The 6791-nt window shown below is 34.3% G+C and overlaps 1 pseudogene; it reads left to right on the plus strand.

The window, feature by feature from the left end:
* The first annotated feature begins 275 nt into the window (after positions 1-275).
* LOC105136591 (uncharacterized) lies at positions 276-3610 on the plus strand (annotated as a pseudogene).
* The last annotated feature ends 3181 nt before the right edge of the window (positions 3611-6791 follow it).

The following is a 6791-nucleotide window of genomic DNA, read 5'->3' on the forward strand; positions in this document are numbered from 1 at the left end:
TATAAATCTCAAGGCAATTAAAGGCTTATATAATCATTAACTTCAGAACTTGTAAAATTAATTGAGCTACATACAAGTTAATCCAACACCCACATTTAAAAAAGAAAACAACATACAATAGTAGATGTCGTGGCTTTAGGCAGGAACCTCTGTCTAATTAGTTCAACTCTTTGCCTCTGGTTTATTGAATATTAAACTTTTTATTACAAATGGATAGCCTAATTCCTAATTCAATAAGATAGCAGCACTTTCTCAATCTTTCCTTCTCTTGAGTTCTGGACAGAAGAGAAACCGAGTTGTTCAAGAAGATACATTTCCTTGAGAAGTGGCAGAAACTGTTGAATTCAGTTCTTGTTTTTCAAGTTCTAATCAAGGTAATCGAGATAATCGAGGTGATCTATGAAAATCTTACTTTTATTGTTTATGTGTTTTGCCTCTCTGTTTGTACTTGAAAGTAATTCAGCAAGGAAACCTTTTTTGACTGCTGGTTCCATATCCATTTTTGTAGACCTGAAGGCATTAATAGACTTATGTCAGTTTTATTATACCTATCTTTTATTAAACTGGAGTTGCTTAGATTTGTTAGATTTAACTGCAATATTTATCAGGATGTGGATTTACAAGGAAATTGTTTCTTGGCTTATCTTTTTGAGACTTTAAAAAAATCTGGAATGAGGTAGGTTTGTCAATATATCAAACCTAAAAATTTAGGTTTGGTATTTAACCAAATCTAATATAAATTAGGTTCAATAATTTAGATACAAGAAGAACTAAACTCAAAATGACATGATATCAAACTCAAAATACTTGAGTTTAGTTCCATAATTAGCCAAATTCAATATAATTTGGATTTGATGATATGTCGAACCTAATAAATTCCAGTTCAGTCATCAGTTGAATCCGAAAAAACATTGACCTGATAAAATATCAAACTCAATATTTTTGAATTCAGCTATAAATTAAATCCAAAAAATATATTAGATCCATTTAAATTAAAAGTGTTATGACATCATACTCTTTTATCTAGATTTAATTGTAGGTCTTGAGTACTTAAGACATCTAGGTGTGGGGTTGAGAACCTGTTTATTATCAATTGCTTGCATATGTTTTAAAGTATTAATCATTTAATAATACATGAATATTTTTGTTCTTGAAATTTAAATTTTTTTAAAATTATTTATTATTTTTTCTATAAAATTATTGATTTTTTTATCGGATCATCTTTAAATCTCCTGGTTTGAAACTATTTTTTCAAATAATTAAGTTTTTACCATTAATTTAGTGCTTCCCGGGCTAAAAAAAGAAAATTATTTACCTGAAATTAATCATTATCCATGAAGTAATTAAGATGCGTTACTTAAGATTCTGGGATTTGGGACATCTCTGTTAGCATGGTCCTAAAATTTGTGAAATCAGAGACTTTTTATTGTTTAATTTTGTTATCCATGGCTGCTGTTGGCTAGAATAAAAATCTTGAACAAACATCTTCAGGATGACAAAGGAGGGGTTATGATTTATTATTTTATGCTAATTGATCATAATCCAAAACCCTTCTTAATTAAATTACTCTTCCTTTTCAATCACAAATATGGTGGTCAGTAAAAACTGCTGAAAAAGAAAGTATACACAACAACATGGATTTATTCCTTTGTGCAAGATTATGTGGTTTTAAACTGAGACATTGAAATTGATTGACATGCAACATGGTACTTCTGTTAGTACTTTTAATGCTGGCTTTTGACGTATCTTATACACAAGCCTTCCCGGAAAATGGAAACAAGATCAAATCTAGAACTTACCTGTCACCCGAGTTTATGTTGGGGCCAGGATCAGCTGAGAGCAAAACATACGATGATATTGACTTCCCAAGAGGTCATATTGCTCTCAAGAGTTTTATTGCGGAGGTGGTTCATCAGGCTGGGAATCCTGTACCTCCTTATGAAACTTAAATTCAACACTGGCTTGTGGGAAAGTACTATGAGCATCGCCCATCAGGCCGTAATTTTTCACGAAATAGTGGGTTGTGCCAGGGTCAAATTCTTGGACAGTATTTTGGCCTTGGATCTGAAACTCGAAAAACAGCTTCACATATTCCAGATCCTTTTGGAATAGAAATTGGCAATCCTGCCGAAATTCCTGAAGGGTATCAGGAGAAGTGGTATCTTGGTATCCATGCAATTGAAACAAGGGGTGTGGAAGATAGGCTGGGGTGCATTGAATGCTGGTGCGATCTATATAATGTCACAAACGATGAATTTGGAAACCCCATTAGGCCAGACTATAACTGAGGCTTATTTTGTTGCTATGGTCAGACACAGTGCAAAGTCAGACAGGGTTTTCAGGAGGGCAAGAGGAGCCTCTACCTGCGATACGGTGAAACGGATTGATTGGGATAGTTCCACCATTCCTATTGAAATATTTGTGCTAGATGCTACTGATACTGGAAAAAGGCTCCTTGGATCAACAGGAATCAGTCCAGAGAATGGTTGCCAGGTAAATGCATTCTTTCTTGCCTCTTATTATTAAGCACCAATATGTTTGCACTGTAAGGGGGGAAATGTCGTAGTTGGCACTTTTCTCTTCTTTCAAAATGTAGGGGAAAACAAAATAGACTTGTTGATGAGTCGAAATCTCTCCTTAAATACTTGCTGCGCTGATAGAATTTTCTACCGATCACACAACTCAATAGGTAGGTTCTGTTGAATTCGTTTCCACCGAAAAAACTGCGTTGTAGAAAATTCATAAGAAATGCCTTGGCAGTTGATGCTTGATGATAAATCGTTGTGGTAGACACATCCATTATTAGACTGCAGCAACAGCTTAAACAGTGAAATGGACCTGCAGGAGTCACAAGTTCTGGAATCAAGTTAATGAGGAAACAATTCAGGCTTCTCTTTCGCAGGGATGTCATTTATATTTCACTGCACTGCGAATCACTACAATATTTTTGGTGCAGGTTTACTATGAAGTTGAGTCTTGCACTTCTACTGGTGCAGCTGGTAATGGGTGCATGGACATAAAAAAAATAGCGTCACCATGCCAACAGGTGGTTATGTCATCTATGCTGTTGCCCACCAGCATGCTGGTGGGATAGGTTCAACTCTGTATGGCAGGTGATTTTCAACCTATTTATGATAACATGTTCTCGTTTTTTCTGCATCTTTTTTACCCTTTTTCATATCTGGTAGGCCATTGAAAGTTCTTTAGAAACTAATGCTATTGAAGTAAACTATCATCTTATTATCTTTAAACGACATTCTCGGCCGAATGTTTGTCGCCGCAACTTTCTTAAGCACAATCCTCCTTTCTCATGGCAGCATAAGGGCACCTTCTTCAATTTGTCTTTTCTGTCTGATGTCATTGTTCCAGAGGCTAGCTTGGAATGTTTTCTGATTATTACTGCAATTCCTACTGCCCACTTCATGTCATCGTTGATCAAGTTGAATAACATCCGGCTCAAATGATCTTTTTATATGATGAATTCAGGATGGGAACGTAATATGCGCTTCAATACCAATTTATGGAACTGGAAATGAAGCAGGAAACGTGGATGGTTACATTGCAGGATTGTCCACCTGTTATCCTGAACCAGGTTCTGTCAAGATAACAAATGGGGAGAATCTAACTCTGCAAACTAACATGACAGCACTAATAAGCACACAAGAGTCATGAGGCTCTTCGACATTTACATAGCAGAACAAGCACCAAATGTGACTTTCTCACATGCTCCTGTTCAGGAAAGTTATTGTTCAATCTTCGGCTAGTGGTTTCTTTTTTCAGTATAAAGGAGTCAGGTAATTAAGACAGGATTAGTTGTATTGACCACTTCGGGGCAGGATTTCTCATGAAAAAAAGAAGCTTTTAATTGATAAAAACATGCAACCTCTATTTTTTTTTCTTGAATCCTGCAGATGCATGAAAGCATTAAAGTGAAAACTTGTGCTTGGTCAATAGTGGTTTCCATTGGACTGGCTGTGACCGCTGCTGTTTCCGTACATTCCTGGCTGAAGAAAAGGAGAGAAAGTGGCTACAAACCAGTTCGTAAATAAAGTTGTAAATTGTGGTATGTTTCCATGAGTTGTGTACTGCATCTGTAGATCCTCCGCCGTTATCATATGTGGACATGAACCAAGCTGGATTTATGTTTGTCCTTGTTATATGTAGGTTAGGATGTGCATGAGTTTTGGATTGAAATCCTATCTTGATAAACAAAATTTATTATTAAATTGTTGTAACTAAGAGCAATGGCACTTGAAATGGCCTCTTCTCCCTTGACAAATTGTGCTGAAGGTGGGTTGTTATTAGCTATCAGCATAGTGATGAGACTCTATCGGATCGCCGGTCTCAGAGCTTCGATAGCAGGTTAGGGAATTCGGATCAACCTCACTTTTGATTTAATTTTTCCAGGAAAACCAAGTTTTTCCACTAACAGTGCAAAAGCTAAGCTCTAATTCGATTAGTTACTAAATTGACCTTCTGACTGAATCTCGTGATCATAATTATTATAATTATAGCTATCAATAAAATCTATATTTTCATAAATAAATAAAATGTTATATTTTAAAATGTTTTCTGTATGCTCCGGTATCATGTAATAATAAGACCACCATATTAATTAAAAAGAGAAGCAGTTGGTTGTCTGACTGATTTAAATGTATTTGGTACTTTAGAAGGTAGCATTTTTTTAGTAAAAAAAAAAAAGAAGATAAAATTGAGAGAAAGAAAGGAAATTAAGGCGGCTATATTGTATATCTTCTTTTTGGTAACCGTTGGATCGGGCTGAAATTTGAATAGCAGCTTCTAGATATATTACTCTTCATTCTGAATGATTAGATTGAAAATTGATCATATAGAAATTAACCGTTTTAACAAAAAACAGGTTTATCAATGTTGTGAGTTTTTCTTAAAAACTTCTCTCTTTGATCTTGTTACATTTCAAGAATAAATTATTCTTAATGATATGTATATTATAACCCTTAGTTGAATTTAAGTAAGAACAGTTGTGAACTCATTATCTGTTGATTGTATAAATTTTTAGGTGAACTATGATCCCGTAATTTTTCCCATATTGGATTTTTCATGTAAAAATCTTGATGTTAATTTGTGTGATTGTTTGCATTATCTTGTTCATTATTTGATCCTGATTTTGATTGAACAGAGAGAGGAAAGTATTTAGACTTGTAAATTGTAAATTGTAAATTATAAATTATATTCCACTAGATTATAGATTAGTGTCCGGTTATTTCTAGTTTTCCAACCTAGATAATCTTACCTTAGATTCTTCAATACCTTACTAACAGGATATAAAATTTTAAAACACCTTAACCTGATGTCATATACAATCTTGTCTAGTCTTAGATCAATTAAACTATCCAAACACTACCTTATTAGTTTAATACTCCAGAGTAGGACTCTATTCCTTAAGATAAATATCAGTAAAAATCTTTGAAAAGGTATTAGATAATTCATTGACAAGTTCACTTGTGTATTATTTAAACACAAATGTTTTTCTCTATCAAAGGAGAGATTTTACTCATAAATTTTCAAAATAAAAGAGACATGAAATCCGAAGTCAACTACTCTATCAAAGTCATTTCTCTGTAAACTCAAGAAATCTTTATCGAGATGACTCAGTCAAAAGAGCAAACAAATTAAAATAGTCTAAAGAAAGAAAGCATGTGGCACTAGACGTCATGGCTTAGGCAGTCTGATGTGCACAAGAACGTGGCCAGGAGATCGTGCCACGGATGATATGCACAAGAACGTGGGATCATGCCACAGACCAAGCTGCAGGAACTTGGAGTGGCTGCACTGCTGCAGGGTGGGCAGCAACGTGAATTAGTTAGTTAATGGTTAGAAGCGGAGAAGTGGTGTAACACTTTCCTATTTGTTTGTTAATTCTATTATGAACAGTACGGCTATAAATGCCAAAGTTATTTTTATTTGAAGTTTGCTTAGAATTAACTCCAATCACAGACTTCTTCTCTGTTACATTTCTTCTTCCTTAAATTAGTTCTATCACAGCATCCTGAATCCAAATGGTCCACCTCTGAACAGTATTTCATTGCCATGGTTTACTGGATGTTGACTTCCTCGTCACTATTGGATGGCCTAAGTCAATGACATCACAGCACTTTTCCATAGCCTTCCCTCTCTTTACTCTGTTCAAATGAACTCATCTGAATTCTGAACAGAAGAGAGACCAAGTTGTTCAGAATCATCAAAATGATACTTATGCTTGAGAAGTCGCAGAGACCATTGAATTCATCGGGTATATGTTCTGTTTTTCAAGTTCTAATTATTGATGGAAGTCTTACTGAAGATTATAAAAATCATGCGTTAACATGTAAAATTATCAACATATATATAATATATAAAATTAAATTAAAAACTTAAAAATTAATAAAATCAGTCAAATTCAATAAAATTAATTAATTCGGACCGATTTACCAAGTTTAAATAAATATAAAATTACTTCGTGCGCTTATATGATCTGCCTTAATTCCACTATTCCGCAATTCTTTTTTCTCAAAATTATAGTTTTGAAACCCGACCTGGTCTGATAGGTTAACTTGAGACCTAGCCGACCCAAAACTAGAACTAGGCCAGGTTGAAAAAAATAGAAAAAGAAAGAACTCGGTACGACTCAACTGACCTGCAGGTTAATCCAGGAAGACCCGGTCAATAACCGATTACAAATTTATTGATTTTTGTTTTTTGTTAAAACAATATCATTTTAATTTTTTAAAAAATAAAATTTAATTCTGCCAATTTAATAACCCAAGCCTAAA

The sequence above is a fragment of the Populus euphratica genome, unplaced genomic scaffold (assembly GCF_000495115.2).
Source record: "Populus euphratica unplaced genomic scaffold, PopEup_1.0 scaffold133.1, whole genome shotgun sequence".
Lineage (NCBI taxonomy): Eukaryota > Viridiplantae > Streptophyta > Magnoliopsida > Malpighiales > Salicaceae > Populus > Populus euphratica.